The sequence below is a fragment of the Populus nigra genome, chromosome 11 (assembly GCF_951802175.1).
Source record: "Populus nigra chromosome 11, ddPopNigr1.1, whole genome shotgun sequence".
NCBI lineage: Eukaryota > Viridiplantae > Streptophyta > Magnoliopsida > Malpighiales > Salicaceae > Populus > Populus nigra.
Window position 1 is genome coordinate 1643480 of NC_084862.1, and position 13226 is coordinate 1656705.

Here is a 13226-nt window from a genome sequence, read left to right on the forward strand (position 1 = left end):
AGTAGTAACACGGTTAGCTACAACAACAACGTCCGCTGCATGCAAAATCCTATATAAATAAGTAGTAAACTACAACAACATCATCGTCTTAAGTAAGCCCTCTCTCTCGCTCTAATCACAATTTTTTTAATATTCTGATTTTTTTTTAATTTATTCCGAAATTATAGGAGGAGAAGAATCGGGTGTATTTATTTTTGTTGTAGAAGGAAGTTAACTCGTCGAAATATCGATGGCTGGAAAGAAGGCATCCGGGCGTGATGATGAGAACGCGGCTGTGGGTGGTGGAGGGATCAAGTCAAGGAAGAAGGGGTTGGTGATTGGTAATGATGATCAGTATTCGATTGGTACTGAGTTGTCGGAGAAGAAGGGGAATCATGAGGGAGAGGAAGGGGAGGATGAGCAGGTGCCGGAAGTTGTGCTTGTTTCTGGGAAAAAGAAGTTGAAAGGGAGGAAGAGCGGTGCTGGTGGGAATACTGGTTTTAATTGGTCGAATTTTGGGTTATTGGGAGGTGGTGATGAGGATGATAATGATGGTGATGATGAGGAGATATCCGAGTTGAATGGTGAGAAAGATAGTGAGGAGTAGGAGGATGAGCCGGTTGTAAGTTTTAAAGGGAAGAAAAAGGGTAAGGGCAATAAGAAGAGTGGTGGTGGTGGTGGTGGTGGTGGTGGTGGTGGTGGTGTGTTTAGTGCTTCGGGATTTGATGCTACCGATGATGGTGAGAATGATGGAGAGGTGATGGATAAAGATGGGGATGACGACGATGACGTGCCTGTCATTGAATTTACGGGGCAGGAGAAGAAGTCGTCAAAGGGTGGTAAGATCAAGGTTGCTGGGAGATTTTCATCCAAGTCTAACAAAAAGAGTGGTAATAATAAGTTTAGTGCAGCATTGCTTGATGACAAGAGTGAAGATCAGGTGGAAGAAACTTTGAAGCATGAGAAGAAGAAGAAGAAGAATAAGAGTGCAAGGGATGCTCAAGAAGAGGATGATTTGAATAAGATTCTTGCGGAGCTTGGTGACGCGCCACTTACTTCAAAATCCTTGGCACCACCTCCACAAGAGGAGAAACCCAATCTTCAGCCTGAACCTGTCTCAGTGCCAGATTCTGTGGCTGAGAAGGAGGGTGAAGATGAAAAAGAAGAGTCTGCTGCTGCAAAGAAGAGGAAGAGGAAGAAGAAGGAGAAGGAGAAAGAGAAGAAGGCAGCAGCAAAGGAAGAAAGACTGGAAGAAGCAAAAGCTGAAACAAGTGAGCCAAAAAAGACTGATGCAAAGGGTAAAGGTGCTGAGAAGAAGCTTCCAAAACATGTTAGAGAGATGCAAGAGGCACTTGCTAGGCGAAAAGAAATGGAGGAGAGAAAGGCGAGGGAGGAAGAGGATAAGAGGAGGAAGGAAGAAGAGGAAAGGCTAAGGCAAGAAGAACTCGAGAGGCAAGCAGAAGAGGCTAGGCGTAGGAAGAAGGAAAGGGAAAAGGAGAGACTCTTGAAGAAGAAACAGGAAGGCAAGCTTCTAACAGGGAAGCAGAAGGAAGAACAACGGCGACTAGAGTCTATGAGGTATCAAATACTTGCTAATGCAACTATTACCGTCCCTAATGCAGAAAGAGATGGTGGACCTACACGACGTCCTAGGTACCAGACTAGGAGGTCAAGACCAGTTCACGATCAAGCAAATGGTATCAGGATAGAGGAACCTGTAGAAGCTAAGGAAAAAGAGCAAGAGGAGGAGGAAGTAGTCCACGAGGTCGAATCCTTAGAATTAGAGAATTTTGAGCCAGTGGAGGAAGAGAAAACAGAAGTTGCTAATGTACTTGTGGAGGATGGAATGGAGGAAGATGACGATGATGAGGAGTGGGATGCAAAGAGCTGGGATGATGTAAATCTCAATGTTAAGGGTGCATTTGATGATGATGAGGATTCTGAGCCTGAACCTGTCTTGAAGAAGGAAACAAAAGGTTCAGCTCCAGCCTCTCGCAGTGCATTAGAATTAGTTTTTGCTTTGATTTCCTGTTGGATTATCAAGTTGTATGTTCTCTTTTTACCATTTGCTTTTGTTTCTGATTGCTAATTATTTTTTTTTCCTTTCATTCTTTTACTATAATTGCAGCCCCTCTTGCAGCTGCACAGCCTGCAATTGCTGTGAGAAAACCTGTTACATCACAGCCAATGGACTCTCACGATGTTGAAGATAAGAAAAGTCAGGCTAAGGTCGAAGTTTCTGACAAAAACAGGAAGAAAGATGCTGCTGCGAAAAGTAAAGGAGCAGTTTCAGATGTCATCCCTCATAAAGGTGAAGAGACCCTGCGCTCACCAATTTGCTGTGTTATGGGCCATGTCGATACTGGCAAAACCAAGCTGCTGGATTATATTCGAGGTACCCATGTTCAGGAAGGGGAGGCTCGGGGTATCACACAACAGATTGGTGCAACATTCTTTCCTGTTGAGAACATACGAGACAGGACTAAGGAATTGAAAGCTGATGCAAGATTAAATGTTCCTGGTCTGCTAGTTATTGATACCCCTGGCCATGAATCTTTCACCAATCTACGGTCACACGGTTCAGCTTTATGCGACATTGCCATTCTGGTTGTTAACATAATGCATGGCTTGGAGCCGCAAACCATAGAATCACTCAATCTTTTGAGGAAGAGGAACACGGAGTTCATTGTTGCATTAAATAAGGTTTGTTTCTTCTTCTTCTTTTTTCAATTTGATATAGGGATAGTTCTATAATCTTCCCTTAGATTGATGCTAGGTTCTGTTTCTTTATCTTTTCAATTTTTCAGATCGACAGACTCTATGGATGGAAAACACAACCTAATGCACCTATTAGGAAGGCATTGAAGCAGCAGTCAAAAGACGTACAAAATGAATTCGACAGGAGGCTCATAGAGGTCACCTAATTTTCTTGCTTCCTTCGAAGAGTTTTATCATCTTGTTCCTTTCTTTAAATGTTTGCCTTTTCTCCTGAATCCCAGGTCATAACGCAGTTGAAGGAGCAAGGATTAAACACTGAATTGTACTATAAAAACAAGGACATGGGAGAAACTTTTAACATCGTACCTACAAGTGCGATTAGGTAAGCCCTAGATTTCCTAGTTTTCCATCACATAACTAGGCTGAGCCTCATTGGCTTTAAAATCTACCATGTTTTTTCCCTTGCATCCATTGTGCTAATTAATGCTTTGGTTTTCTATATGTTTTAGTGGAGAAGGCATTCCTGATTTGTTATTACTACTGATCCAATGGTCTCAGAAAACTATGGTTGAGAAACTCACGTTCAGAAACGAAGTGCAGGCAAGTTTTATTTTTTACTATATATTAACATGCAGAATGCTTTAAGATAACACAGATATCTGATTGCAATTCGGTACATGTTCCAGTGTACGGTATTGGAGGTCAAGGTTACTAAAGGCCATGGAACAACAATTGATGTTGTGCTGGTTAATGGTGTGCTCCATGAAGGCGATCAAATTGTGTTTTGCAGCTTACAGGCAAGCTCAAAACTTTCCTTTTCCTGAAGATTTGTTGACCTGCTAGTTTCTGAGTTGTTGATAATTTATTTTGCTTCACAGGGTCCCATTGTTACTACAATTCGAGCTCTGCTGACGCCTCACCCAATGCAGGAACTCCGGGTTAAGGTGTGGTTTCGCTTTTTTTACCTCCTTTTATTCTCTTCATAGTTCGTTCTTATATATAATATGCGTGATCAGGGATTGATTTGGGCTTAACCCATCTTTTGACTTGGTGTGTGTCAAAATTTCTCAATTTCACCTCTGTGTTTAGTGGCCATTTCTACCACAATTTCTCAGATTTCAGAGCAGCAACCCCTCCTCTCAAATTCATTTGTTTTATTAGATTCTACTTTTCTGTGAATGAGTAAAAGTGTTGATAGATTAGATACTAACCCCATGTTTTTCTTTATGTTTTTTTTTTCCATTTTCAGGGGACATATCTGCACCATAAGGAAATCAAGGCTGCACAGGGTATCAAGATCACTGGACAGGTGATTGTAATTCGCAAACATAGCAATAAAGATTAGTTTATGTTGTGCATATACATAGCACATGCCTCTACAGAGTTCGTATATATTTTTAACTCCTGGTAATAAATTTTCTTGGTTTCTTTCTTGCATTGTTATTTTATTCAGGGCCTTGAACATGCTATTGCTGGAACTAGTCTATATGTGGTCCGGCGTGATGATGATTTGGAAGAGGTCAAGGAATCTGCAATGCAAGACATGAAGTCAGTCACGAGTCGGATTGATAGAAGTGGTGAGGGAGTTTGTGTACAAGCATCTTCCCTTGGCTCACTAGAAGCGTTGCTGGACTTCTTGAAGTCCCTGGAACCAAGCATTCCTGTTAGTGGTATAGGCATTGGCCCAGTACATAAAAAGGATGTCATCAAGGCCAGTGTAATGCTTGAGAAGAAAAAGGAGTATGCCAACATATTGGCATTTGGTGTTGAAGTGACACCTGAGGCTCGGGAACTTGCAGATAAACTAGGAGTGAAGATTTTCAAAGAGGATACCATTTATTGCGTTTCTAAAGAATTCAAGGCTTACATTCAGAATCTGAAGGAGGAAAGAAAGAGGGAAGCTGCTGGTGAAGCTATTTTCCCTTGTGTTCTTGAGATAATACCAGGGTGCATTTTCAACAAGAAAGCTCCAATCGTCTTGGGGGTTGATGTTCTTGAGGGCATACTCAAGGTAAAACTATATTCTAAGGCATTTTGTTTTGTTTCCACTATTTCATCCATGCATACATTGGTGAGTTACTGGTCTCGTATTTCATGAACAGAGCTAACTGAGACATTGAAATATGCAACTCTGCCGTTTGAATGTTTTGTTTCAGTACATTATACATATGTTTTTTGCAGTTCTTGGTTTCCTAGTTGTACAATGAACCAACAAGGTTTCTGGAGGATATACAGAACGCTAGGATGGTGTGAACATTTTCTTTTGGATGTTACGCATGCAATAATTTCAAAGATCAAAGCTGATAGTTATAATAATCATTACGATTCATCGCATTATAACCTTGTTTAAAGATGTATGTGGGTGAAGCCTGCTGTATGCTTCTACCAATTTTTGACATAAACTATAAATTTGGCCATGTCAACATACATGTTCTTAGTTCCATTAGGATTCACATGCTTTACTGTCCTCTGAAACTGTGTGCCCTTTTGCACAGGTTGGGACTCCAGTATGTGTTCTACAAAAAGACTTCACTGACATTGGTCGGATTGCTTCCATTCGGTTTAACGAGAAAGCAGTGGATCATGCAAAGAAAGGCCAGAAGGTGACCATAAAGGTATGGCACATTGTTGTTGATTGATTGAAATTAATTACTAGTTTGCAGCATAATTATGATAATGGAAATTCTATATTTTAGTTCTGTAAATTAAATGAGTGGAAGGTCTCATCTTTTTCCTTTGATTTTAAAAATTGAAAGCATGTATAATCCAAAAGAAAAAAAAGATTAGAACCATGGCAGAAGTAACAGTTGGATGATTATGAAGAAGGGGTAGTAGAAAAACTCTATCAAACTACAGATTCAATCTCTGTTTTAGGTATCTTTCCTTGAAATTTCTCCATACTGTCCGAGTTGATCTTATTTGTTGCTCCTTGGTGATATTGAAGATCGTAGGCACCAATCCGGAGGAGCAGCAAAAAATGCATGGCAGGCATTTCGACAATGATGATCAACTAGTCAGCCACATTACAAGAAGGTCAATCGATGTTCTTAAAGCTTATTATCGGGTAGGTTTTATTCAATTCTGGATACAGTTTACATTTCATTCAACGCTAATATCAACTGTAATTGCTAATATTTATTTTTTTTATGCGTAGGATGATCTGTCTATGGAAGATTGGAAGCTGGTTCTTAAATTGAAGACCCTTTTCAAGATACAGTAAAGCATGAGGGTTTGGTGCATGTTGGCAAATACTTCGAAGGGGCTTGCTTTTACACCAACGATGGAGTCTTCTCTTGTAAAGATGAAAGATGCAAAGAACATATTGAGATTAAATAGCACAAATTTATAAAAAAGAATTTCTTCTATTTTCTTGTCGTGGTCGCCATCGATTGTTGACGTGAAGGGTTCTATGTAGTAGAATAAAAATCTCTTGTAAAACCCAAAGGGCCAGTTTTCATTTGAAGTAGGCTATTGTGGAGAAAGCTACACTCACTCGTCTAGCAAAGAGTCAGAGAGAAAGATTGAGATTAATGAGGTGGATTTGGTATTTTGAACGTTTGTTGCAAAGGTCCAATGTGGTTCCAAATAAGCAAAGGCAAAGGCCAGATGGGGCTATAGGTGTTGAACATCAATCCAACCTTGCTTTTGAAGATAACTTGCATAAGAGCCCATAACTAGTTAAATAGTTGTAATTTTTAACTTTATCTAGTGGGTTTATCTAGTGGGTTGACTTGAATATGTTAAAATTTTAAAAAAAAATCAATTAATCTGGTTAAAAATTTAAATTGATTTGCTAACCCAATCAAAACTGATCCTCAACCTTCTAATTATTTTTTTATCAAAAGAATATTGTTTCGATAATTTTTAGAAAAATAATTTAGAGATAATTTAGATCAATTTTCTAACCCGTGATCTAGACCTTAACCCAAATTAATCTCGGATTGAGTTTTACAAGTATAACTAGTTCTTTATAGAAAACACATTCTACGAATGCTTATTTGAGATTGTGGTAGCGATGACGGTTTAAAGTGTTTTTCGCTTAGAAATGCATTAAAATGAATTTTATTTTATTTTTAAAAAATTATTTTTGACATCAGCATATTAAAATGATTTGAAAACATAAAAAAATTATTTTAAGTAAAAAAAAATTTAAAATTTTTAGGAATGCGGTGCCCAAACACACAAAATGAGAAGATAAAATGACAGAAATTGTTGTTTTTTCCTGCTTTTTTTTCTTACAATAATTTTTTTTGTATAGCTTTTAAATTAAATTACACGAACCAACGCTAGAACACATTAGAACTTGTAAACTTGGAAGTGATTAAGGTTAGCAAGATTTTTAAAAGGTGAGTAAATTATAATTTTGGGTTGATGATCATCTCGTTAATTATAGGTTTGTTTATAAGACTATGCTAGTATTGTGGGAGAAACGAACTTCAACAAGGGAAAATCTATCAATGCATGTATCTTTATTTTATAGAAGACATCATTTTTAATCATACCATTTTATAAAAAAAAAAATTAGTTAAATGTGTCTATGATCATAGGAAAATCACCTTCTCTTTTAGTATATTTGTAGTTTATCATCATAAATAAAGGGAACATGAGAGAATATCCCTCCCAACAATTTCTTTGTTTTGTTTTTTCAAAATCTGGTGAAACACAGCATCGATCTGATATCTGACCCTTGATACATTAATTATTAATTAATTAATTCTATTGAAATATAAATTTGTAAGATTCATGTAATTTGTTGAAATATAAAAATTTTGTATATTTTTGTATGATATAAAAAACAGTACTTCACATTGTTTAAGGAATTGATCTTGTGATTAAGGATCTGAACGAGAGTTCAAATCTCTTCACCTTTCTACTGTCAGGAACAAAAGCTTTACATATAATTCTACTTGTAATTCTGTTGATGGTATTTAGAAGAAGAACTACCTCTCATTTACTTGGTTTCTTTCGTCAATTTCGCTGTAGTTTTGGAAGTTAAAACTAAAATGTTCATGCCCTTAAGCATCTTTACACGCAGAGAAACACATCAGGCAAGTGTTTAATGGGAATATGGCAGCTCCTTTTGGCATCAAAGTAGAACTGGGCATGAGCCAGTTGTCATAGGGGCATGTTCAGTAAATATGAAAGCCACCCGATACTGTACCAATGCTCAAATAATTGGCTCTATGAACTTTATTGTTTCAAAAATTGAGGGCTGGACCAGCAGATATGCTTGTTTTCTTCGCTGCAGTTCAGTACCGTTTCTGCCAGTCCCCCTGAAGTCTGCATTCTGAAACAATCTGGCTTTTCCGGTGAAAGGTTCCCTACGCATATATCGACGCCATTCATTTGACATACAGGATTCCATATGTAGTGCTAATCGTCCATGTTAAAATAGAGCAACACTTTAACACATACAGGATCCTACGCATTATAACCAGCATATTTTATAAGGGGTCGGATTTTTCACACAAGCACCAAGTTCGAAATTCGAAACAAGGAACTCTCAAATGCCTTGTATGGCTTGAATGGTCCTACCTAGTAGGTTTGGCTATACTCTAGCTTGTTTGTCTATCACTAGGTGACCAAATAGCTAAAAAAATATTTTTTTAAATACAAAAATTATGTTCTATCAATATGATATCAAAGAAGTTACATAATTTTTTAATAATGTATAATGTATTAAACTATATCAGTAATATATTTGGACTCTATTTTTATGTTTATAAGCACATATTTGATTTTGAATAATTCCCTTGATTCATTACATATATGGAAATGGTTGAGAACACACATCTTTTCAAACAAGTGGGAAACTCCCCATTTTCTTACAAAACGTGCGGTTTTTCATTCCACGATGACCTTGTAATAGGTCCACAATTACAGAAATCGAAGAATTAACAGCCCTCCCTCTCTTGTTGTTTCATTGTCAAGGACGAGTAGTGATGGAGAAAGTTCTCTTATATGGGGAGGTGTGGCTGTGGTTATTTGACTGTAATTTTGATTGTAGAACGTGTCCCCCCCTGTTTGGGAGCTAGGTTTCTATCAAAGCAAAATCTGCAGTTAGTAGTACAAAAAGGTAATTTTCAAGTACTGTTAATATGAACCACAACATTGTAAAGCCGACACCATAACAACAATGACATTTTATATACAGAGAGAGAGAGAGAGAGAGAGAGAGAGAGAGAGAGCACGGAGCACGGGCACAAAACCACTTCAACTTATAAGCTATTAAGTGAGTTTGCGAGACATAATTTTATATTATTTTTTGAAGTAAAAATATTTTTAAATTTAAAATTTATATGTGTTAATATTATTTTATGTTTAATTTCTATCAAATAAAATAAAAATAATAAGATTTAAATTTAAGATTATTTAATTAATAAAATTCTGAATTTACGTTAAAGAATCATTTTAATCTAAAATATAAATTATTAAAAATATTTTAAAATATAATTTATATTATTTTTAATACTTAGAAGTACAAAGTTAAATTTAATTGTGGTTCACAAGAACATCCCAATTGTTGATGTTTGAAATTTTTATTAGAAGGTATCATGTTTAAATTTCAAAAGAGAAGAGGTGGGAGTTCTTGAATAATGAAGAAAAAAAAATTAAAGGATTCTTTGGTGACATTTGCGTTTCTGGTTTCAGATTTTTAGAAAAGGAATAAAAAAATTGTTTATTTTGATTTTTTTATATTAAAAAAACTATTATATTTTTATAGAGTGAACTACTTTCAACTTCTACAATCATTATTATTATTTTTTAAAAAAATGCTCCAATTAAATATAGTGGATTTTAAAGCCACCCGATAATGGACCAATGCTAAAATAATTTGCTTTCAATTTCAAACATTGAATGTCGCTTCAACACGTGTTGTGGTTGAGATTATTTTTTAAAATATTTTTTATTTTAAAATTTTTTATTTTTTAAAAATTATTTTTTATATCAGCACATCAAAATAATATAAAAATATTAAAAATATATTAATTTAAAATTTTTTTAATTTTTTTAAAAAGACTCAAAACTCAATGCAAAACACTGCCATAGTCATTGTTACAGGATTCCATAGTATCAATCGTCCATGTTAAAATAGAACAACACTTTCAAGCTTAATTAAAGGTGATTTGTTACTAACCATCTAGGTGGTGGTCTAGTGGTAAGAGCTTGGGACTAAGGGGTTTGCTTCCTCTTAGGTCTCAGGTTCAAACCCTATGGCTGCTCATATGATGGCCACTGGAGGCTTACATGGTCGTTAACTTCAGGGCCCGTGGGATTAGTCAAGGTGCGCGCAAGCTGGCCCGGACACCCACGATAATAAAAAAAAAAAAAGGTGACTTGTTACTTGTGAAATCAAAGTTACGGTAACTTAAAATCATGTGATCCTATGCATTATAACCAGCCTGTTTTACAAGGTGTAGGATTTTAATTTCACATAAGCATCAAGTTCGAAATTCGAGTTGCATATGAATAGTAAGTTAACATAAATTTAACTAATAAAGTTTTTCGATTAATTGATTTATATATATGTGATGAGTTTTCATGATGATTGCTACTAATTGATGACCTCTATTGGTAGCTACATGATTTGCTTGAAAAAACATAGGTTCCCTCGTGGAAGTTTTCAATATTTAAATCAATAAATTTATGAAAAGGGTAAAATTTACAGAAAAAGAAAAAATAAAATGAAAGCTAGAGAATAAATATCTATATGTATCGGCCTACAAATTGTCTAGCCAGCTTGGTTTGAACCGATTTTCAATGGTGTAGCTCTAATTGTCTTTCAATGTGTTGAGCCTGATTTTCATGGACGTGAATGCCTTCTGTGGCTAGAGTGGTCCTGATTTCTAGGCCTGACTCTGCTCTGACTTGTTTGTCTGGTGAATAAATGTATTTATATAATTAGGCCTTGGAATTTATTAATGGAGAAGGATATCATATGAGTGGTTGAAAAATTAGCGTTTAATCTTGGTCGTGGAGTTGGCCATCCACTAGAGAAAAAATGGTGCTCGTACATTTATGCTGTATATGAAAAAACCAAGTCATATTTGCTTGCTGGTTGATGTATCATGGAATGATTTTTTTTTTTAATTTAAGAAAACTCTACTTATCAGAAAGTGTATTTTATGGGTTTAGCTAAACGAGTAAAATCTCAATTGTTACAGGTTCTTACAAGAAATGCATGTCCTGACTTGAACTCGAAATTTATTGTATAAGATATCGGACTCTTTACCATCACGCTACTCCTTTTAAGATATAGAATGATTATTATGTTATATATTGAAAATATTATGTTTTCTGTGTAGAAAAAGTAGTACGTGCATGAAATTAAAATTTTTATGCACAACTACTGATAACTTAAAATAATTTATAAAAAGATGTATTGGGAATTGTACAAATCGAGTCAACACCGGTCTGCACTAAATTTCCAGCCTTTTTTTTCATATAAATTGTGTATTATCACTATGCTATCAAAGAAGTTACATAATTTTTTTAATATTTCATATTGTATTAAACTATATTAGTAATATATTTGTACTCTACTTATGATACATTTAGGTTGAGATTTTTTTGTGTCTTTAAATAGTTTTAAAAAGTATGTTTCCTTTGAAATTATACTTTAATTTTTTTTTAATCTTTAGAAGTATATTTCCTTTCTCTCTCTCTCTTTTTTTCGCCTATGCATACAAAAATAATTTTTTTTCTAATTAACTAAGTGTTTTTTACACAAACTTTTCTATAAACTCTCAATTATTATAAGAAAACTAGTTTTAAAAAGACATTTAATATCAAATCAGAGTTATTTAGTTCCATTGACAGAGCATCATATATATATATATATATATATATATATATATATATATATATATATATGTATATAACAACTTGAGAATCACTTTCTTGTACTACTGAGAGCGTGTTTGGCAGTGTGGCGTGTTTGGCAGTGTGGTTGCGGGTGCTTTTCAAATAGCTTTTCGTGCCGAAATGCATGCCAATGATATTTTTTTATTTTTTAAAAATTATTTTTAACATCAGCACATCAAAACGATCCAAAAAGTATAAACCGTACTCAATTTTAACAAAAAAAAAAATTTCAAATTTTAAGGAAACACAGATAAAAACGCAGTACCAAACATTCCCTGAGTCACTGACTGGGCAGATTTTTCTTTGATAGAAACATAGTTTCGAAACGTGTTCAAACAACTGCCACATCTCCCCATATAAAAGAACATTTTCATGACTCTCTCCATCATTACTTGTCCTTGACGATGAAACAACAAGAGAGGGAGGGCTCTAGCTTAATTCTTCGATTTCTGTAAATTTGGACCTATTACAGGGTTATCATGGAATGAAAAACATATATATATCCATCCTAATTTAAAAAAAAAAAAAACATGTTCACCTATTAATAAAACACATATTTGATATTGAATAATACCCTTAATTCATTACATATATGGAAATGGCTAAGAACAAACGCATCTTTCAAACAAGTGGGAAATCCCCTTTCCCCATTTTTTTTATACAAAACGTGCGGTTTTTCATCGTCAAGGACAAGTAATGATGGAGAGAGTCATGAAAATGTTCTTTTATATGGGGAGGTGTGGCAGTTGTTTGAACACGTTTCGAAACTATGTTTCTATCAAAGAAAAATCTGCCCAGTCAGTGACTCAGTAGTACAAGAAAGTGATTCTCAAGCTGTTATCTAAGCTTTCAAGTGATATATAGTTCTATTAATATGAACCACAACATTGTAAAGTCGACACCATGACAACAATGACATTTCATAATATATAGTACTTGGTAGTACCAAGTTAAATTTAATTGTGGTTCGCAAGAACATTGTTGAGATTTTTATTACAAGGTATCATGTTTAAATTTCAAAAGAGAAGAGGTGGGACTTCTTGAATAATGAAGAAAAACTAAAGGATTCTTTGGTGACGTCTGCGGCTTGTTTCAAGTTTTTAGAAAAAGGAATAAAAAAACATTTTTTTGCTAAGAAAAAATTAAAACCATGACTTTGACACATTGGACGACGAAGGAACGGGATTTAGGGGATTTTCAGAGTCTAATAATAATTTTTTAAAAAAATATATTTTACTCAGAATTACATTAAAATAATAATTTTTTAGTTTTAAAAATTTATTTGTGTTATCAATATATTAAAATAATTTTAAAATATAAAAAAATTAATTTAAAATAAAAAATTCAAAATTTATCTAACTCTACTTTGAATGCAATACCGAACAAGAACCGATTAACTCAAAGCCTTAAAAAAAATAGTAATAAATTATAGGAAACCAACCACAAGTTTGAATATCTTTTGAAAAGATGATTGGTTCTGAATCGCAAAACAATAGCTTAAATAGTATGCCCTAGTCACTCATGTGTTGAACATAAAATAAAAATATCATAGAATCGTAAATTAATACTGAAAAAAAAGGATTAATCGACCATGTTTATAGATATATGCCACCTTATCAAGTGATTAATAGAACTTAAACATGAGAGGTTTAAATTGACTGAAT

At 34.6% G+C, this 13226-nt stretch overlaps 1 pseudogene; it reads left to right on the forward strand.

Annotated features, from left to right (window-relative positions):
* The first annotated feature begins 229 nt into the window (after positions 1-229).
* LOC133706389 (eukaryotic translation initiation factor 5B-like) lies at positions 230-5917 on the forward strand (annotated as a pseudogene).
* The last annotated feature ends 7309 nt before the right edge of the window (positions 5918-13226 follow it).